At 43.1% G+C, this 23,099-nt stretch overlaps 1 protein-coding gene and 1 long non-coding RNA gene across 3 annotated transcripts in view; both read right to left on the reverse strand.

Annotated features, from left to right (window-relative positions):
• Positions 1-23,099, reverse strand: part of LOC135223574 (transmembrane protein 183-like) — a 152,816-nt gene that overhangs the window by 70,646 nt on the left and 59,071 nt on the right. The gene's annotated exons all lie outside the window — the stretch shown is intronic.
• Positions 1,226-14,730, reverse strand: LOC135224148 (uncharacterized). The gene is made up of 3 exons (XR_010316651.1): positions 14,594-14,730; positions 6,970-7,045; positions 1,226-2,241 (listed from the first exon to the last, which is right to left on the reverse strand). It is a non-coding gene; the product is annotated as an uncharacterized LOC135224148 (long non-coding RNA).

A 23,099-nucleotide genomic window follows, 5' to 3' on the forward strand; every position in this document is an offset into this window, starting at 1 on the left:
TGTGGGAGCTGAGCGGGGGGGGGGGGGGGGGGGGTGTGTGTGTGTCGTTCGCCCCACCCCCGCACAGCACCCATGTACCCAACAATAATAATAAGAGCCCGAGAGCAATCGTGCCCTCGGCCCGAATGCAAGGGCATAAGGATCAATTCCCTGACTGAGCGGAACTTGAACCAAATAAATATTGATGCAATCAATAATAAAAGGAATAAAATGAAAAAGAATCTTGCATTACGATTCACTTCACAATGAATAAGGGCTCGGATCGAGCGCATTTGCGCCCTTGGTACCGAGCGCAAGGGTAAAAGGATCCATTCCCGATTATGAATGGAAACCTTGATCCATAATGAATTGATGCAATCAAAATATATATGAAAATGAAAAAGAATACTGCGCTTGCGATTTCACTTCATACAAATAAAAAGGGGAAGGATCAATTCCCGGGAAATAGCGGAAACATTGATCCAAGTAAACAATGCAATCTCAATAAAATATGAAAATGAAAAAGAACTGCACTTGCGATTTCACTTCATTCAAATAAAAAGGGGAAAGGATCAATTTCCGGGTAAGCTCGGAAACTGATCCAAAATGAGTATTGCTACAATCAAAATAAATATATGAAAATGAAAAAGAATACTGTACTTGCGATTCCACTTCCATACAGAATAAGTTTTCGTGCCGAGCGCATTCGCTCGGCAACGAGCATACAGGTAAAAAAAAATATAAATGAAAAGAGCACTTACTTACGATTTTCATCTACACATTTCCAACCAAAATATACGCTCGGAGCGAGCGCTCTCCCGCCCTCGGTCACCGAGCATAACACAATACGAGGATCATTTCTGGGAAAATGAATTCCCGCACTTACGCCCTTCAGTCCCGGCACTCGGGTAATTGGAGGGCGTGGAGAAACCAAGATCCTTTAATTCACAATTGAATTCAATGGAAATAAATATGAAATGATTGTACTTACAATTCAGTTTCACTAGATAAATAGAAAAAGAAAAACACAACCATGCGAAAGCAACGACGATGAAGCGGGCAGAGAGCGATGATACACGTCCACACGCCAGCAGGCCGAAAGCAAAAGTGATTTGTTTACCTCCCAGTCGCGCGCGCGCGCCTGTCGGACAAGCAGTTAACTACCGAACCCCTTGTTCGAAAGCTTACGACCTATCCAGCTGCCGCTAGTACCTTCCTATTGTAAAAGGACCGAAGGTTTGTATGCCGTGTCGGAACAATTGTATTTTTCATAGCCACAAACCTGAGGTCTTAACAATAGGATAATTTCTAGCGCCTAGCTGGATCCAGTTAAATCGCAGATGAAAAGCAAGGAATCTTGCGAGATCTGGCAACGTGTAAGTATATCAGGTGAAAAGTGGCCAAGGACCACGCACCCACGCCACAGCGTTCAGTCTTTTTCTTAAGCGCCTGGGCGAGAGTTGTGGTTGACCTCTCTCGGCCTTTACCCGGTTCATCGCCCGTTTTCGCGTGTGTGTGTGTTTTATTATTAGTTTTTCTGCTCCTTCTCAGCCTCGACGACGTGTGTGCCCAGGTACTCAAGGTTTCCCGTGTTCTCGTTTTATAGCTGCTTCAGTGACAGATCCTCACAGAACTTGTAGTAGGTGTCATTCTAATGTTTGTACAATAACAAATCCCAGCACGGAATGCCGTGCATAGCCTAGAGAGAAGTGGAAGCTATTTTATAGTAAGAAGGAGCATCGTAGAGCTTCTACTCTTTCTTCGTGGGAGGGATTTTCTTCTCATTTGTACAAATCAAGCCACATTAAAATTATGATACAGTACACTACAAATGAGCCATTTACTTTATTCCAGTGACATAAAACTAAAACAATTAAATTTCTTGGAAGAAGCTTTCTTGAAAAACACATTTGATATATACACATGATAAAAGCTAATCTGTAACCACTACCCAAAGTAACAATCAAATTATTGGAACGAGTACAAAAATTTTCTCTTGACGTCCAAAGTTGAAAGTTCCTACGCAAGGAAATTAAAATACACTATTTAAGAAATCTGCCACATCTTTAATTCAGCAAGTAAAAATGTAGTAGGTTCCCATACAATTTACATTCATAAATAATGAACCAAGTAAGTGGACAAATGATGATTATACTTTACCTTCGGTATAAAGAGAACCAAAATCGAGCAGTTGAGACAACATAATATGTAGCATGACATATTAGAGCAAATCTTCCCACATCTTCAGGGTGTATTTTCTCACTGAATAAAAAAAAAAAAGATTTGTAAGAATTATGTTCACATACAGTCATAAAAAAAATCTTGTATGCAAAAGATTCAGGCCATCAATTTTATGACAAAACAGGTTATTTCACATTCTCTAGTCCAGTATTAAAAATCATGGGAAGAACTACATCAGACAATAAAAAAAAAAAAAAAGTTTGCTGAATATTCACCATTTAAAATTAATACACCTTTTTGCACTACTAAATAACACAATATTCAACTATACTGCTCTCATTATACAGATATTTCGATGATGAGTTAAGTTCCAAGATTGCACAGGCTAAATACATTTTAAGAGGCTCAAAATTTCAAAAACCACTAGTTTCAAGTAGCTATATTTTCCCACAACTTAAGCCAAATGCATATAGCAACAGACCAAGAAAGTGAATATACTAAAGAATAATACTGAAGTGAAAGGGAGGTTGATGAGTTACAAGATGTTGAAAATCCCATCTCTGGACTCCAAGTAACTGAAATGTACTCTCAAATTTTTAAGGGTTGCACAACTAGCAATGCAAAAGCTATATATAATTTTACCCATGAAATGGTGGAAGCATTAGTAGATGATGTTGCTGCCTTATTACTATCTCATTAGTATGAATACTAGATGTTTTCCACAAGATTGTAGGGGTTCTGCTTATATCCCAGAGTATGAATGAGCTACAATTACTAATGAAGCTATCATTCTACTTTTGATACGAATATTGCAGGAACAGTTGATGATCTATGAGACTCATGTTGTGAGTAGTAAAAAGTCAAACGTTGAGTTTTTAACCGAAGGGTTTGATGCCTCTGACTTTAGTTATAGTACTAACATCCCACACACCCAAGGTATGGCTGTATATTGTAAGTCCAGACAACTTATTGATCATCAGAAAAAATTGAAGTGTAGTTGCCAAGATATTCTTTGTTTTAAAATCTTCAGTAAGTTCTACAATGTTTATGTATTTGCAGTTTATAGTAATCAAATATTGACAATTCTATAGCAGACAGCTGTCTAAATTCAAATTCTACAGATGAATATGACTGGTATGCTTTTGAGTTCTGTGTATCCTCGGATTTTGTTGAGTTAACTGAGGAACCCACACACATTTCTGGTAATAGATTAGACCTCATACTCATAGATGTTCCAGCTGTTGTGAAGTTCAAGGTCTGTGAATATATATAGGCACTTCTAATCATTGCACCATTGAGATGGACACATCTGTCAAATCAGTATATATTCCTAATTACACAACGTATTGGAAAAATGGTCTGGTTGAAATCCAGAGCCAACTGGGATTGCATTATTGTCAGGAATGGAATGGAATATAAAATTTAGGCCAAAGGCCAAGCACTGCAACCTATGAGGCCATTCAGCAATGAAAGGGAAATTTGAGAGCAGAAAGGCTGGAAAGATGTAACATGAGGATAACCTTACAGTTACACTGAAACAAGTGTTAGGAGAGGATGAATAGCAAGACAGAAGAGAGAATATAAATGGATGTACAGTAAAATGAATGAAAGGGGTTGCACTTAGGGGCCGAAGGAATGCTGCAAAGAACCTAAGGTAATGTGCCATGTGAGGTGCACTGGCGACACTATCCCCCTACATGGTTGAAGCTTGTCAGGCACTTAATATTCCAGATGCTACATTAGATCCTGATCCCAATAAGAATGTACTAAAATGAAATGCTTGCAGCTATTTTAATTAGATATGTCCCTAGAAAGGTTACCAAACTTAGGACAAATGACCAGCCATGGTTTGACGATACAAGTAGACGAGCCTACCATGACAAACAGACCAAATTCAAATGAAAATTACACCGTTTTCATAGATTCTATAGATTTTTAGGTCAATGCAGTATCTATGCAGAAGAGTGCAAGCTTAGTAATTCAATGCCTGTTCCAAAGATTTACATATATGCAGACTATAGTAACTACAGGCCAATCTCTATTCTCCCTGTGCTCTCCAAAGTTGCTAAAAAACTTATTTTTAAGCCACTATATAAATATGTTGAATCTAAAGGATTGTTAGCTGATAGTAATTATGCATATAGGAAGCAGCTAGTTACTTGCAATGCTCTTGTACAGTTGACAGGCAATTTGCAAGGGAACCTTGATAAAGGTTTGAGTTAAGATCAATTTAGATAGATTTCAGTGCTGCTTTTGATTTAGTAAATCACAAGGCACTTACTATCTATAAACTTCAGAATCTTGGAGTGGTTAGATATGTTTTAGGACTACATACTTCAAGATTTCCTTACAGGTAGGCAGCAGCCAGTTGCTGTGGATGGGATCTTTAGTGAACTAAGACCTGTGTCTGGAGTTCCACAAGGCAGTGTTCTTGGTCCACTGTTATTTTTAGTGTATAGAAGTGACATGGTTGTTGGCCTGGAAAACAAGATTATTCATTATGCTGTTGATGTATACATATATTCAAGTCTCCACTTTTAAGAAATGAAGCTGCCCTCAGCCTCAATCAGGACATGGACCGGATCAGGGAATGGTGTTTTTTGTTTGTATAGTGCTTTTACGTTGCATGGAACCGGTGGAATGGTGTACATAGTTGGTGGGATATGTGGCTGAACTCCAGTAAAACGAAAACAGTGTTGATTAGCAGATCTTGTACAGATTTCCCATCCCATTCTCCCCTTCAGTTGGATGGAACTTTGGTGAATGAGTCTGAAGCTTTAACTATTCTTGGTGTAATCTTTGACTCATGTCTAGCTTTTGAAAAACATCTAATGAAAGTTAGGTAGTTTGTATAGCCTCATAAATTTATAACAATGATAAAATCTGCAACCTGTTTTAGGTCATTTGTACTCCCTTATATAGAATACTGTTCTCCAATGTGGATGTCAGCTTCTGCCTGTGATTTATCTCTTTTTAGACAGTGGTTTGTGGTGGTAGGTTTCTGTTGTCTAATAGTGGTACGTAGTTGACCATCGACGGATGGTGTCTTGTTTGCCACTTTTTCATAAGGTGTTTTTCAACAGAGGTCTTCACATTCCCAACTGATCCTTGACCCTCTTTACCTGCTGCGAGCAACCAGATTCACTGAACAGCAACGCCAATATGCTGTAAATGTACCTCACTGTTGAACTTCTCAGTTCCAGAGGTCCTTTATTTCTCACAATGCTGGACTGTGGAACAGCCTCCCAGAGGAAGTTGTGCAATTGGAGTTCAAGCAAGAGTGCAATATACATTACTACACTAATACTATTCTTGCATTTTAATACATTTTTATCTGTTTGTTTATTTATAATTTTTTTATTTTTCCTGTTTAATAAGTGGGGTCTCTTCTTTCTGTATTTCCTTTTACCTCACCTTACTTCTTCCTATTGAAAACACCATATTTTTTGGAAACTTTAATTTCAAGTCAGTCCCTTGTGGGCTTCTTCCATTTGAATAAGTTTCATCTTGTGAACATTAATAATAATCATAATAATTAATCAAGAAGGGCACTGATGCTAGCTTATATGGTCCCTTAAAATTGATTGTTTGTTTGTATGGTGTTTTTACGTTGCATGGAACCAATGGTTATTCAGCAACGGGACCAACGGCTTTACGTGACTTCCGAACCACGTCGAGAGTGAACTTCTATCACCAGAAATACACATCTCTCACTCCTCAATGGAATGGCTGAGAATCGAACCCGCGACTACCGAGGTGAGAAGCAAACACCAAACCAACCATGCTACTGAGACGCTCCTTAAAATTGAAAACTTCTCAAAGGAGTGCTTCATCAATCTTAATTTTCCAGCAATAAACCTTGCAGGAAAAAAACTTTCAAATATATAACAACAGGATATGGTACATTAAGCCATAGTCTCCCTCTCACTGCATCAGTATCACATGGTCAGTACTGGTAACAACTTGGAACCTGATTATTTTTCTGATTACCAAGTTTACAGTGATCTATACCAAGATGGAAGACAGCTTTTGTGTTAGTACCATAATAATTATTGTCTGCCTTTTTTTATGTGTATGCATTTTGTTGGCAACTATACCAACTAAAATTGATAAAAATGCTATGATTGGGGACTAAATTTGAAATTCTTAATAAGCTTATCTAAGAATGATCTTATGATCAAAACTGAGGAACAACCACTGCACTTTCTTGTTCCAATCAAATTGTATGTGACAGTACAGCAGGTGATAAAAGGCAGAATCACCAAAGATATATCAAATCCAGTATATTTTGCTTGTTAATGGATGCAAAATCAAAACATGGTTTTCTACACAGGTCAAAGAAGGTATTTGTTTCTTATATGGTCACATACAGTTTCTTATATAGTCACATACAGTCACCTCTTAATTAACGTGTTTAATTAATGTGTTTTCAATTTAACATGAGCTAGAAAATATTTAAAAATGTTTAAAAAACACAAAGATTTCGATAGCACAGTGCACTGTATGGATTTATTAATAAAGCAAAAGACTTTGTTTATTCATTAATAAAGAGAAAGATTTTGTTGTTTTTCTTTTTAGTCTGACATACATAATATGTATTACATATATTAATAATGCAGTATCGAGTTCCCCAAGTCCAGGAACGTAACCCCTTTACGTATTATTGTTATTTCTTATGGGAAAAATATGTTTAAATAACACATTTTTAATTAACGAGCGCTCTCCAGGAACGTAACCCTCGTGTTGATTGAGAGGTGACAGTAGTACTTAACAGTATTTTCTAAAATTCTTAACTTCAAATGGCATTACCTGATAAGAAACCAGAAGTCTATTGGGTATTCAGTATACTGGGAGATGCCCACTTCGTCTTCTTGATCCTTTTTTACTAGATAAAAAGTAAAATGCAATTAACTTCAATTATTGTACACAGAGCACAACATGATAATAAATTACAAACTAAACAGACACTTAAATAATACACCTGTAGCATTTTTTAATGGTTCACTAATATAAATTTGTAATCTAAAATTCTATACATTATAAATTAATTTAGAAGAGTACTTCACATTTTCATACAATCAACTTACCTGTCAGATATATACATAGCTAAGACTCCGTCGTCCCCGACAGAAATTCAAATTTCGCGCCACTCGCTACAGGTAGGTCAGGTGATCTACCGGCCTGCCCTGGGCGGCAGGACTAGGAACCATTCCCGTTTTCTACTCATATATTTTCTGTCGCCGGTGGTATCAACATCGTTGCTGCCACCTCTTGACTGGAATTCGCTTTTCTAGACAATTGATCATCTTTTTGTGGACTTTTGGTGACGTACCTGGATCATTGTTTTGGCATTCGCTACTGTGGACTGGATTTGGACTTGCTTTTGATTTTTCTTCAAGAATGTCTGATTCTAGTGGTTGTGTGAGAATGTGTGTGAATGTAGGCTGCAAGGTGAGGATACCGAAAGCTTCGGTTGATCCTCACACTGTATGTCGCAAATGTAGGGGTTTTGATTGTTCTATTTCTAACACCTGTCATGAGTGTGAGAGGTTGAATGTTGAGGAATGGAAGACTCTAACTTCTTACTTGAAGAAGTTAGAAAGGGATAGAGTCAGAAGGGCTGCATCTAAGTTTGCGGGTAGTAGTACAAGGCCTATTGAGCCTTTGGATAATTCTAACTCTTCTCTTAATTATGATTCTAATTCTGTATCAGGCCCGGGCCCTCACTGGCTTTTACATTCAGATTCGGCCTCGGAAATTGCTGAACTGAAAGCTACTCTCACAGGATGAGATCCAAAAATGGACTACCGATGAAAGGTAAGGACTGTGAAAGTGATTATAGTGAAGTGAGTGTCCCCAGTGTTGTGGAGGGGGCGTCTGACCGTCTCTGCGACGCTGATAAGGCCAGCCGACGGATGAAATATCCCGGCTAGACCTCTTCCAAGCTCCCAAGCCCAGAGGAGAAGGAAAGTCGAAAGCCGTACGGAGGTTGTGGAGAATTCCCCCCGGTCAGGCGTCCCTTCAGCAGGCTCTGTAAATAGACAGACTGCTCAGGACCGCTATAGGAAAAGCGTCCTCAGAGAGTGCTTCTCTTCGTCCGCTTCTCCCTCTCCTAAACGAGGGTGGAAGGATTCGGACTTGTCCAGGCCCCTGAAAAGGCACTGGAGAGATCCTGTGTTGGATTCAAGCCCAGAACGCTTTTCGGAAGAAGCGCCTCCTTCCATCAAGAAGGCGAAGAGGATTTTGACGTCCCATGATGTGGGCAAAACTCCTTCGAGTTCTCCCTCTCCCGTTCAAGAAGACGCAGGAGAGGCTTCCAAGAGGATCATTTTGGCGGTGCAGGAACAGCTATCCGCCTTGGTAGGAGTCCTTTCGAAGGATCCTCCTCGTAAGAAAGACGTGAGACTTCCGGTCAAGAAGACTCGTCTTCCTTCTCCCGCCAGGAGTGAAGCTCCTGTGGGACGTGAGTCTTTTGAGATTTACTCGGATAGAGACTCTTTGGACGATTTTGATTCGCCAGACAAGCGCGAGGCTTCCTACAGACGAGAAGCGTCTTCTAGGATTAGAGCGGCAGACAAGCGAGAAACGCTTTACAGGCGCGAGGATATTCCCAGATGGGAGACGTCTGCCAGACCAGCAACTTCAGCCGAGCGCGAGGTAACAACCAGGCGTGAGGATTCAACCAAGCGCGAGGCGCCAGACAAGCATCTTACATACAAGGATGTGGCACCAGAAAGGCGCGAGGCTCCAACCAGGCGCGAGAGTTTAGAGAGGCGCGAGGCATCAGTCAGGCGCGAGGCGCCAGCCAAGCGCGAGGAGTCAGCCAGGCGCGAGACGCCAGCCAGGCGCGAGACGCCAGCCAGGCGCGAGGATCCTGCCAGGCGCGAGGCAACAGCCAGGCGCGAGGCAACAGCCAGGCGCGAGGCGCCAGCCAAGCGCGAGGAGCCAGCCAAGTGCGAGGAGCCAGCCAAGCATAGGAGCTCTACTCACTCTCTTAGCCCCTCTCCTATTAGGAGTTTGTCTCCCGTAGAGAGAGTTTTGGACCGGAAAGACCCGGAAACGGGAAGTGGCCTCTCCTTCTGATCCGATTTTAGAAGAGGACTCAGAGGACGAGACTCACGGCAGAGAAGGGCTGTCTAACTACAAAGTTTTGACAGCTCTCCTCCTCCAGGAATACGGAGATGCATTGATCCCTGCCGCTCCTCCTTCGCCTCGTTCACTTTTTTCTTGCTCTAAGACGCCGAAGTCGTCGGCTTTCTTGAAGATGAGACCAACGATTTCTATGAAGAGAGCTCTTCAGTCGCTGGATAGCTGGATGCTAACCAAGAAAGAGCTAGTAAGGACAGTGTTTTTTGCATGCCTCCCGCTAGACTTACGGGCAAGAGAGGGATTTGGTACCAGACTGGGGAGAATATGGGTCTCACTCTCCCAGCTTCGCTGAAGATGACTTTTCCAGTCTGGTAGATGCATCCAGGAGACATAGCCTTCAACACTGCTAAGATTACTTGGGGTCTTTCAGAGTTGGATCATCTCCTCAAGGGACTTTTTCACATTCTAGAAGTCTTTAACTTCCTAGATTGGTCCCTTGGGGTGATGTCCAAGAAGGCTCATGCCCTGAAGGGCTAGAGCCGGACGTACTCCTTGCAATTTTGTCCTGTATTGACAAGGCGGTACAGGACGGCTCAGGGGAGGGGAAGTTTCTTCCTTATTTGGAGCAGGTCTCTTGAAGAAGAGATCTGTTTTTAGCGCTTTCTTTTACGAAAGCAGTATCCCATTCGCAAAGAGCAGCCTTGTTATTCGCCCCTAGGTCTACTTTCTGTTCCCTTCACAGTTGGTGAGGGATATTTCCCGATCTCTGACGAGAAGCGACACAGGATCTCGCCTGAACTCTTCCAGGAAGAAGAGACCAGTGATGGTGGAGAAAAGAAAGGTGTGTCTACTCCTGTTCGGCCCTTTCGAGGAGGCCCTCCCGCTAGAGTTACCGCTAAAAGGAAAACGACCGAGAAGAGAGGTCGAGCCTCGTTCCGTCCCTTTAAAAGGGGAAAGTGAAGTGGCGCTCCTCCAAACACCAGTAGGTGCCAGGCTCCGGGGATTTGCGGAAGCCTGGACTCTCATAGACACAGACGCTTGGTCGATGTCTGTGCTTTCAGAAGGGATCCTCATTCCTTTCCTGGACAATCCTCCCCCCCCCCCTTTTGGACGTCAACCTCCGAGGGAATTGTCCGCCAATTACAAGGACCCTGTGTTGAAAGATACTCTTCAACAAATGGTGGATCAGATGTGGGGACAAGAGAGCTATAGAACTAGTGCTGGATCAAAGCTCCCCAGGGTTTTACAATCGTCTTTTCTTGGTTGCGAAAGCCTCGGGGGGCTGGAGACCAGTTCTGGATGTCAGCGCTCTGAACAAGTTTGTTCAGAAACAGAAGTTCTCCATGGAAACCTCTGCTTCAGTCCTTGCGGCTCTTCGCCAAGGGGATTGGATGGTGTCTCTGGATCTCCAGGACGCCTATTTTCCACGTCCCGATCCATCTTTCGTCAAAGAAGTTACCTCCGTTTCATGACGGGGGGAAGGATCTTCCAATTCAGAGCCTTGTGTTTCGGCCTGTCTACGGCGCCTCAGGTTTTCACGAGCCTTATGAAAAATGTGGCGAGATGGCTTCATCTGAAAGGAATCAGTATTTCTCTGTACCTAGACGACTGGCTTAATCAGCAAAGTCAGAGAAAAGTGTTTGGAGGACCTGACTGTGACACTCAACCTGATAAAGACCTTAGGATTACTCGTGAACCTCGAGAAGTCCCAACTGATCCCCAGCCAGAACTTGGTCTATCTGGGATTCGGATGGTTCTCGGGGGTTTTCGAGTATTTCCTTCTCAAGAGAGACTAACGAGAGGTTTAGAAAAAGTCTCTCTCTTCCTAAGGAAGGAACGTACTTCGGCGAGGGAATGGTTGAGCCTATTAGGGACCCTTTCCTCGCTCGAACAGTTTCTTTCATCTAGGAAGACTTCATCTCCGTCCTCTTCAGTTCTTCCTCAGAAGTTCGTGGAACATGAAGACAGGACTCTCTCGGACAGTTTTCCCATTCCAGTTCTGATGAAACGCCATTTAGAATGGTGGTGGTTACTCCCACTGAGGGAAAACAAGGGTACTTCCCTGGAAATACAGAGCCCAAACCTTGTATTGTTTTTCCGACGCGTCGGAAAAAGGTTGGGGAGCAACCCTGGGAAAGAGAGAGGTGTCAGGCATTGGAATGCTCTTCAAGTGTCCTGGCACATAAACTGCAAAGGAAACTGTTGGCTGTACACCTAGCTCTAAAGAGCTTCGAACCGTTAGTGAGCAACAAAATAGTACAAGTGAATGCACGACAATACAACCGCCGCCCTTGCATACATCCGGAGCAGGAGGTAATGGACTCACTCGTATGCCCTTTACGAACTCGCAAGAGAACCTGCTGTTTGTGGACATCGCAAAGGAACATCTCTATTGACGAGGTTCGTTTCAGGGAGTAAGGAACGTGAGAGCGGACAGGCTGAGCAGGAGGAACCAGGTCCTTCATACCGAATGGACCCTCCACTCAGACGTTTGCCGCACAATCTCTGGTCTCGGTTTGGGGGACTCCTCATGTCGACCTCTTTGCCGACGTTCCTCTCGAAGAGACTGGAAGAAGTCTTCTGTTCAGTAGTGGAAGACCCCAGAGCTCTAGCAGTAGACGCCTTCCTGCTAGATTGGTCTCAGGTAGACGTTTACGCATTTCCCCATTCAAGATTCTGGGGCAAGTGCTCAGGAAGTTTGTGACTTCAAAGGGGACAAGAATGACCCTGATAGCCCCCTTTTGGCCAGCTCAAGAGTGGTTCCCAGAGGTGCTGGAGTGGATAGTAGACTTCCCCAGATCCCTTCCACAAAGGAAGGATCTTCTCAGACAACCACACTTCGAGAGGTTTCATCAAAAACCTCCCCGCTCTCGCTCTGACTGCCTTTCGACTATCGAAAGACTTGTCAGAGCGAGAGGCTTTTCTAGCAAAGCAGCAAGCTCGATCGCTAGAGCCCAGAGAACTTCCACTATCCGGGTTTACCAATCCAAGTGGGAAGTTTTTAGAAGGTGGTGTAAGTCGAAGAAGTTGTCCTCCTCCAGTACCTCTGTAACAGAAATAGCTGATTTTCTGTTATTTCTTAGAGAAGAATCGCGTCTCTCCGTAGCCACGATAAAGGGCTATAGGAGTATGCTATCGGCCGTCTTTAGGAATGAGGCCTAGATTTGGGAAACGATAACAAGATCTACATGATCTGATTAGGTCTTTTGAGACTAAGAAGTCTAAGATTACTTTCTCCCCCTAACTGGAATCTAGACGTAGTGCTTAAGTTCTTGTCTTCAGAGAGATTTGAACCCCTACATTTGGCCTCGTTTCGTGATATAACGAGAAAATGTTTATTTCTTTTTGTCACTGGCGACGGCGAAAAGAGTTAGTGAACTGCACGCCCTTAGTGACAAAGTCGGGTTCAATATAGATTCATGCCATCTGTTCCTTCAAGGAATTATTCTGGCGAAGAATGAAAATCCTTCGAATCCCTGGCCGAGAAACTTCGAGGTAAAAGGATTATCGGGTCTCGTCGGCAGGGAACCGGAGAGGTCTCTTTGCCCAGTAAGGGCGTTAAAGTTTTACTTACAGAAAAAGAAACAGTTGGGAGGTTCTAGACAAAGTCTTTGGTGCTCAGTGAAGGATCCATCAAGACCTATGTCTAAGAATGCCTTAGCCTTTTTTGTCAGGAACGTAATTACGGACGCTCATAAGGCTTGCACGGATGATTCTTTCAAACTCCTGAGAGTAAGAGCTCATGAAGTGAGAGCAGTGGCGACGTCTCTCTCTTTTCAGAGAAATATGTCACTGAAGAATATCTTGGAAGCGACATATTGGAGATGTAATTCTGTGTTTGCTTCTCACTATTTGAAGGACGTGCGTGTGACCTATGAAAAATGTTTTTCCTTAGGTCCTTTTGTGTCTGCGGGCACAATCCTGGGTACAGGAGCTAACAACAATCCTTAATTTTTACTACTTAAGTCTAATAGATATGTTCTAGACTTTCTGCTGAACAAGTGCAGATACCGCACAGGCGGCCAGTCACTTCCGTTCAGTAAGGAACTCTTGTTGATATCTTTTAGTAGATGAGTACATTTTTTTGGAAAATTATTGTGTGCGTGTGCAATTTGGTTTGAGTTACGGTTGTTGCGAAGAGTTTGGGGATAATTCGGAGCAATTTTTAATGCTAACATGGTGGTTAGGATCAGGTGGTCGGGATTGGTTGTGTGCTCCTTAATAAGGTGTGTTGTCATATAAGTGGATCAGCACCCATTGACAAAGTCCTTTCAGGCTCTGCCGAGTAAGTGGATAAGACCCCTTCGGCAGTTCCACAAGAATTCTTGGCCATAGATCACATATCTCGCTAAAGTTTCTTGATTGAGGTGATGCAGACTAACGGGGCAAACACCCACGAAGTCCTACCACCTATCAGGTAGGAACCAAGGTTTTTATTTTATACCTACAACAGATGTTGTTTACCTGTCTATTCTAGTAGTAGCTGTCTCTTACCCTCCACCGAAGGGTGCCAATCAGCTATGTATATATCTGACAGGTAAGTTGATTGTATGAAAATATATTGTTATAATACAATAAAGTTTCATACATACTTACCTGGCAGATATATACGATTAGGGCCCCCGGGCCCACCCAGCCTCCCCGCAAGGAGACAGGTGGTAAGAGAAAACATATGATGGTAGAAAACGGGAATTGGTTTCCCTAGTCCTGCCACCCAGGGCCGGAGGCCGGTTAGATCACCTGACCTACCTGTAGCGAGAGTGGCGCGAAATTTGAATTTCTGTCGGGGACGACGGAGTCTTAGCTATGTATATATCTGCCAGGTAAGTATGTATGAAACTTTATTGTATTATAACAATATCATTTTTTTATCAATTGCATCATAAAATGCACTTTTTGTGATAAAACTATTAAAAAAACCAGGTACGTATACAAATTTTTAGTGTTTTTTTTTTGAGTTTTAACTAACAAAATAGGCCATTTTAAGCATTTTTAAAGGGGTTCTAACTATTCGTGGGTTCTAACTATTTGCGGAGGGGTCTGGTACACATACCCCATGGATAGAGGGGGACCACTGTATGTTAACTCTGTGGTCAGGTTAAACCATTCAGTAATAATAATAATAACTCATAAATATAGTGACTGCTATTCTTTCTCACTTTCCATTTCTTATGACATTCAATCTTAGTCATTCATAATAATTCAGATTCCCTAAACTTACACTGAAACTTAAATGTACCATCCTCATCTCTTTTATTTACCCGTATTATTATTTCTTATTCTTCATAATCACAGCCTTTTCTTTCTTCCATAACAAAGACTTTAATTCACTTGCAATGCTTACCTTTTGCACTGACTCCATCTGAATAACAAATTACAAAATTTTCTTCACCACTGTCATCATCTATTTCATCCCAGGATCTGGTATCCTCTTTTAATGTTTCTGCATGTTCTGAAAATAAAAGGAAAAGATTTATATTTGCCTTATCCTCAGTAAATTATTAATAATTACAGCTACACTACAGTAAAGCAGTTGAATAGAAAATGACATTTTTTAATCAATTTGTATTTTTCATAGCTAACAAACCTGCGGTCTTAACTATGGATAATTCTTCAAGCGCCAGCTGGCAAACCGGTAAGAAGAAAACAACAAGGAATTGGTGGCAATGCAGTAGGTTGATAGGCCTAGGTGGCTACTGTCAACCTCCTTCACATATGAGTCAGAGATGATGTTTCAGTTTCTTCCAAGCCAGGCAGCTTGATTGAGAGGTGGCTAGAGGTGGGCCCTATAAGTTAAGACCAAAGGTTTGTTAGATATGAAAAATACAAATTGACTAAACAATTTGTCATTTGTTTATATGCGGAAGAAACCTGGGTCTTAACTTACGGATAGACTCACTTTTGGAGGGTCTTAACTTACGGATAGATTCACTTTTGGAGGGAGGAAATAAGTCTGGAACTGACTGGAAGTTAAGCCTCTCCTAGTAACTCTTCCTGGCTTATAGAAGCCTATGGAAGGGAACTAAACCCTCTGACATGATAAATAAATAATTATTTACCAGTCAAACTTCTGGGCAATTGTACACGATGTGACAATGTAGAAGGAAGTTAAAGAACTTGCTTTTGCAAAAGTTTTAATATTCATGTAGGAAAAAGCAAAACTCAAACAAAACAGCCACAGTCTCACCTGTATCAAATCCAATCCAGCTCATGATGGAGTGACATCTCATTGCCCGCTGGGTAGAGAAGAAGAGAAAGGAAAAGGAGAGAGACCAATCATCTCATTAATTTTCACTTTCATATCAACATCTTAAGTAAGATACAAACTGTCCCACTAGGGGCGCTGGATGAGTTAAACAACCTGTTGAGCACCCACCACCAGACCCAAGGAAAAAGTTTCCAAGGATCTGTGGGCAACATCCCACAGATAAAAGGAAGTGAAGGTGGTCTGACAAAGCCAAGTGCCAGTCTTCAAAATTCTTTGAACAGACAAGTTCTTTTTGAATGCCAAAAAAGGGCCTAGTCCTCTAACATCATGTGCTCTTGCATGCACTGTGTTAGGACTGGGGCATGAAGTCAAACAATAAGCTTGTCTGATAGTTTCAAGAAGCTAAAAGGTTGTCTGACAGCTTCATGAAGCCAAAAGATCAAATTTTTTAACATTTCGTTTTCGTTCCGATCAGTGCTAAGGAAAAGTCTTCAGCACTCCGGTCTGAGATTGCGAGTCATTTTCAGATAGCAGTGTATGTAGTGCTCTGACAATGCAAAGGAGTAATTCATCAAGTTTGTTGCCAAGAAAGTAATTAAGGGACAAAATGGAAATGGATTCAAATCTGTCATCATGAGAAGAAGGGTTTGAGTCTTAGCCACGTGTTCCAGGATTGATGTTACAATAAACAGCCCACTTGCCCTGGTACATGGCTGAGAAAGATCTGAGATAGCCAGACATCTTAGATGCTGCCTGCAAAAAAAGCCTCTCGCTTGGGGGAGATACTGGATAGTCTTCAGCCGTGAAGAGATAGGGACCCTACTGAGCAGTGGTATCTCTGGAAGTGCGGTTGACACAGAAGGTTGTGCCACTGAGGAATCTCTCCTTGAGCTTCTGACAAAAAGTTTAGGAGATCGGAGATCGAGGAACCATTCCGTTTGAGGCCACATGGGAACAGCTAGGATCATTCTGAGGTTTTGAGAGGCCATTAGACAAATTGGAGGGAACACACTACAAAGGAATCTGGAACCATGGAACAGAAGACCTCTAGTTTTTTGCTGAATCTTGTTACAAATAAGTCTATTGAGGACCTTCCCCACAGATGAAAGAGCTTCTTTGCTATGTCCTGGTGTAGAGACCACTTTGTCCCTATGACCTGACTTCAACAACTTAGATTGTCCACCACTACTTTCCTCCTGCCTGGGATACCTGGCAGAGGGGTCCACTGAATGATCTATCGCCCACTGATGAAGGAGCACTGTCAGTGAGTGAAGTTGGTCTGACACTAGCCCCCATCCAAATTATGGAATGTACATTTCAACACTTCAAATACAAATTCCTTTATTTTGGTTGATCCAAGGCTTTTAAAAATTTAAGTAACAGGCGCTACAAGTATAGGCTATTTACAAATGCACACCATCAATCCTTGGTTACCAAGGGTCCTAACTTCCTTGCATATCTTGGCAATTGAATGTTATGCTCAAAAGGATGCTTTTCATCCAAGCTAGTGGTTAAAATGGTTAGCTGCCAGGATACAAAGCAGAATATATCAATATCAGATTCTTTCTTTCAAGGTTTAGAGAGCCCATTGCTAGAAAATGTTAATTACAGTAAGAGTTTTCAAACTCGCATCAGGTTAGTTTTGCTGGGACCAGTTTTTACAAGTATATTTTCAAAAGCTCTGGGTATGCAGTTTCAAAAGTACAAGCTTGAAATACCCAGACAGTATATTATATTTGAGAAAAAACCCATGAATTACACATGGCTAGGTCAAAAGGATTATAAGGAACCTAGTGCAAGCCTACCTAACAAAGTACAATCAAAATAAAAGAAAAGCCTGTATAAGTCATTCAAAATGTATAAAATAAAGTTGTTCTCTACTGTATGAAGGTATACAAACAAGGCAATGGTTGCACATGAGTAATCACCGACTGGTCACAACAGACTTTTCAACAAGGACACATAACATCCTAATCAGTTCAGAAATGGAGGCTACATCTAATACAGTACAGTAATACTATCCATTCATAAGGGGTCCATTACGCAAGATTCCTTTATGTATTCTCTAGCCCTGGAAATCTTTACAGCAATTGGTGATTCAAGAGATGCTGCTTCAAGAAAGAAATTACCTAATGCTCTTAAGCTGTACCAGAAGATTATGAAGAGGCAAATCCGAGTGTTATTTCTGAAGGGCAATACTATTTCTTACTTGACATTTACCCCATTTGGTCTCAAAACCAATTGAAGTGAGAAGAAAATAGCAGGCTTATGCTTTCCTGCAGTCAGGGGCATCATTTGGGGGTGGCTGGGTGTCTCAACTGGCCCCCTGCCCCCAAAAGACTCAACTTGCCCCCCAAGCCTCAACTTGGCCCCCCTCACCCCCCAAGCCCCAAGAAGTAACAGCATGTTTTCTTTTTAATGTGCAATCATAAATATATAAAATTTCTCAAAAATATTGTTTCTTAATTCTTGTCTGTCTACTAGCTAGCTGTCAGTGATGATGAGATAAACAAATAGTAATGGGAGTATATAATTTTTGCTGAAATACCTTGCTCATGTGGCTTCAAAAACATAAAATAGGTCAAAAATAAAAATAAAAACGCTGATTAGGCTTGTTTCCCTCGCCAAACTGTCTTTGCCCACCTCCCCCCCCCCCCCCCCCCCCCCCCCCCCCCCCCCCCCCCCCCCCCCCCCCCCCCCCCCCCCCCCCCCCCCCCCCCACCCAAAAATCTGAAATGACGCCCTGTCTGTAGTTCTTTGATCAGAATCTTCACATAAATTTGTTCCAAAGAGAATTAATCCACCTATTCTGATTTGAGAAAATTTTGAGCCATTCACACCACGGTAAAATAACAACACTAAACTAAACCTGACCCTGGTGCACTAGAACTTATCTCAATGTCAGTTGACAAAACTTTCAAACCAAGATGAAGACTGATAGAGAAAATTTTAAAGGGGAAAAGATGTAAAGATGAAAATTAAAAAGAATATTGAAAACGATGAGATATTTAACCAAACATGGAAGCAGAGTATATTCTGAAAATTGGCTAAATGAAAAAAATATATATGAACTGGAGGATGTTGGTATGATAAGGGACCCATATAGAATATAAAATATATAGAGGTTATAAGAACCCCCTTGAAGAAGAATAGCAGAACAAACCACCCATACATATATGGTAATCCAGAAAAACGAGATTTTCAATAAAAGCAGCTAAGCCTACCAAACCACATCATATAAATTCCTAACAAAGGAAGCAATATGACCACAGGAATGTACAGATAGTAGAGCCTTACAAAAAATTATTTACCATGGATAAAATATGCCCTGCAGTGTGGACGTTATATGGGAATAAGATTACTTGAACACAAAAATACAGGAAAATGTGAAAAAAGAAAGCTTATGAATAAAATTAATAGTGGTTAGTTTCACTTAACACTACAGATGAAGGCAACAAAATGATATTGTAATGATACAATTAAGTTTGTTCATACTTACCTGGCAGATATATATATAGCTGTATTTTCCGAATCCGACAGAAATTTAAACACTTACGACACACGCAGTGGGAGTCAGGTGGTTAGTACCCATTCCCGCCGCTGGGAGGCGGGTATCAGGAACCATTCCCATTTTCTATTCATAATTTTTATTTCCACTGTCTCCTGAGGGGAGGTGGGTGGGTACTTGATTATATATATCTGCCAGGTAAGTATGAACAAACTTAATTGTATCATTACAATATCATTTTGTTCATGAAACTTACCTGTCAGATATATATATAGCTGAATCCCACCTTTGGTGGTGGGAGTAGACAGAATAGAAGATTTTAGGAAACATATATATGCAGATAATTGATATCTTGGTTCCTTACCTGTTAGCATAGCTGATTTCGTGGTTACTGCCGTGTAAGTCTGCTTGTGCTACTAGAGTTGCCAGCGAGGTTGAGACCTATAAAGCTGGTGCACTCCAGATGATCTGTCAACAGGGGCGAGACCACGACGTGACTAGACCATTGACCATACAATGAGGGCAACGAAGTAAAACAAAACCACCTGGCGTAGCCTACCAAAGGTATCCCACTTAGACTAAGCTAATGGAAGGGAGATCCGCCGCAGGCGGTCAACCCCACAACCATAACACAAGTTAAAAACTCCCCTAACCATTAAAGGATAGGATGAGCGCTACCTCCTGCCCCCAGAACAGTGTCTGCAGCGACGTATGGTCCGAGCAAGTAACAATTTTCGTATGTTGCTTTCACCTCCCGCAGGTAGTGTGAAGCAAACACCGAATTGCTTAGCCAATAAGTGGCGCCCAAAATGTCTTTGATTGCCATATTCTTGTGAAAAGCCACCGAAGTAGCAATAGCCCTCAACTCGTGGGCTTTCACTTTTAGAAGCTCCACGTACTTCTTAAGAAGAACGCCAGTGCGTTCTTCGACATCGGAAGATCTGGTTTTTTCACAGAGCACCACAAGTTCTCCGAAGAGCCTCTGCATGCTCTGGTTTTCTGCAAATAAAACTTGAGAGCCCTGACAGGACACAGGACTCTCTCAGGTTCAGATCCCACTAGCTCCGACTACCCTTTGATCTCAAACGTCCTCGGCCAAGGGTTGGAAGGGTTTCTCGTTCTTTGCTAAGAAAACGTAGGGCTTAAGGAACAAACTGCACTATGATCCTTGAACCCAATGTGCTTGCTTATGATCTGTATTTTGCTAACCCTCTTCGCTGTCGCCAGAGCGGTTAAGAAAATGGTCTTCTTAGTAAGATTCCTAAGCAAAGCTAAATGGAGCGGTTCAAATTGACTCGACATGAGAAACTTAAATACCACGTCTAAATTCCACGATGGTACTTTCGGTTGGAGAACTTTCACAGTCTCAAAGGATCTAATGAGATCATGAATGTCTCTGTCATTCGCTAAGTCGAGTCCTCTATGCCTGAAGACTACAGAAAGCACGCTTCTGTAGCCTTTAATTGTGGGAACGGCTAGTTTCGCTTCTTTCCTGAGGTGAAGAAGGAAATCTGTCTCTGGCTCACAGAGGTTGAGTGGAGGAAAATGCCCTTCTTTCTGCACCAACTTCTAAAGACAGCCCACTTCGAGTGGTAAACTGCGATGAGGAGGGCCTCCTTGCGGTGGCAATCGCCGTAGCCACAGGTCTTGAAAAACCCCTCGCTCTGGCCAACTTCTTGATAGTCTGAACGCAGTCAGACTCAGAGCGGGGAGGTTTTTGTGGTACCTCTTGAAGTGGGGCTGTCTGAGTAGATCTTTCCTTAGGGGCAGAGTCCTTGGAAAGTCTACCAGGAAGGACATCACCTCCGTGAACCAGTCGGCCGCTGGCCAGAAGGGGCCGATGAGGGTCATCCTCGCTCCCTCTGATGCAGCGAACTTCCTCATTACTTCCCCGAGGATCTTGAATGGGGGAAAAGCGTAAATGTCTAGTCCCGACCAATTCCACAGTAGGGCGTCTACTGCCACTGCTCCCGGGTCCAGAACTGGGGAGCAATAAAGCGGAAGTCTCTTCGTTCGGGAAGTTGCGAAAACGTCCACATGAGGACGTCCCCACAGCTTCCATAACGCCTGGCTCCTACCGGTGGCTGAAGGACTTCCCTCTCACTTCTTGTTCTTAGAAGGAGCGGGGGTCTTGCCTCTGAAAGAGCCTCTTCCTCGAGGGGCTGGCTTCGAGCAAGAAGCAGATCGAAAGGGCTTCGATTTCTTCAAAGCAGAGGACCCAGAAGACGAAGTAGTTGTAGGCTTCCTAGAAGACTGTGCCAGAAGGTCTTGGGTTGCTTTCTCCTGGAGACTGGCGGCTATGTCCTTTACCATAGACTGGGGGAAGAGATGTTCTGAGAAAGGCGCGAAAAGTAGATCCACTTTTTGCGCTGGCGAGACCGATTTTGCGGTAAAATTGCTAAAGAGTGCTCTCTTCTTAAGCAGTCCCGTGCTGAAATGAGCAGCCAATTCCTCAGAACCATCCCTGACGGCCTTGTCCATGCAAGACAATACACTGGACAGCTCCCCCAGACTGATGGAATCAGAACTCCTGGACCTGGCATCCAAAACTCCTAGGCACCAGTCAAGAAAATTAAAGACCTCTAGTGTCCTGAAGAGGCCTTTAAGGTGAAAATCTAGCTCACTATGCGTCCAAGAAACTTTGGAAGAAGACAGAAAAGATCTTCTGGCGGCATCCACAATACTACCAAAGTCTCCTTGAGCCGAGGCTGGAAGCTTAACTCCGACGTTTTCTCCCGTCTCGTACCACATACCAGCTTTGCCACAAAGTCTTGAAGGTGGTAAAGCGAAAGAAGTCTTGCCTGAAGCTTTCCTCTTTTCCATCCAATCGTGGACCTTGCGAAAAGCTTATTTCGTAGAAAGCTACTTCTTCATTTTCACAAAGCCCGAGATCTTAGCAGCTTTGGATGACGAAAACTGAGAGGGAGGAGTACGAGGAGCTTCAGGCTGAAAAGTGTCTGCAAAGAGTGACTGTAGCAGACGAGTTAAAACCTTGTAGTCCGTCGAGACTGGAGCCAACTGCTGTTCTTTGTCCACTCCGACGAAAGCGTCACTAATTTCCTCTTCAGACACTGGAGAAGTCGGAGGAAGTAAGGAAGAGACACGAGCTTTCTCAAAAGAGAAAGAGCGACGAACAGGAAGAGTTCCCGCTTCCACTTGCGCTTGCGGTGGTGGAAAACTGACGTCCGTAGGCGCACACTTGGCGTCCGATGCCAATCTTCTGGCACCGACTGAAGCACGCTCGACAGCTACAGGTGCACACATGGCATCCACTGGCGCACGCTGAGCGTCCACTGTAACGCGCTGAGCGTCCACTGGCGCGCTCTTAACTTGCACTGAATCACGCTCGGCGTCCACTGAAGCGCGCTTGACTTTCACAGAAGCGCGCTCGGCATCTAAAGAAACCCGCTTACTATCTGCAAGTTTCGTAGTAGCGGATACAACCGCTTCTCGAGAGCGAGAAACTAATTTCTCACCTCCTCTAGAGAGCCGCTGGGGAGCAGAACGAACTCTAGAGGGAGAGTCAAACGGAGAGAGAGACGAGCGAGGAGAGGGAGAGGGAGAACGCCTCGACCTCTTCACAGGAAGATTGTCGTCCTTCCTACGGCGATGTGGGAAAGTCTCTCTAGAAGGAATTACTTCTTGAAGTTGCTGCTGCAGCGACTGGAGAAACTTGCTTGTAGGTGAAGCCTCCTTTTCTGGGGAGGGGCTGATCCTGTGAGCAGGCGAGTGGCGAGGGGACGCCTTCTTCCTACTCCCAGGAACCGCCACTTCACGCACCTTAGAGCGACTGCGGCGCTCGAAAGAATCATCTAGGAAAGACTCCGCCTCCGAAGAATCCTTACGCTTCTTCTGCGGAGGAAAAGCAGCAAACGCACTATCAGGCGAAGAGCAAAGTTCCGGAGAACAACTTGGACGTGAAGCGTCCCGAACACGAGCCGTCCTTTTCAGCGGACGTGATGCGGCATGAGAGCTCCACCCCTTGCGCGGGAGGAAGCTTCCGAAGAAGAAAAGCACTCCTTGAGAAGACGTGCACGCGCACGCTCCTTGGCAGTCTGGGTAGGTTCGTCAGAAGCTGCCGAAGGCACGCCAGATTGGTGGGGGTTCCTCGTACCCTCCTTCGACTTTCGACAT

Source organism: Macrobrachium nipponense, chromosome 10 (genome assembly GCF_015104395.2).
Source record: "Macrobrachium nipponense isolate FS-2020 chromosome 10, ASM1510439v2, whole genome shotgun sequence".
NCBI classification, from domain to species: Eukaryota; Metazoa; Arthropoda; class Malacostraca; order Decapoda; family Palaemonidae; genus Macrobrachium; species Macrobrachium nipponense.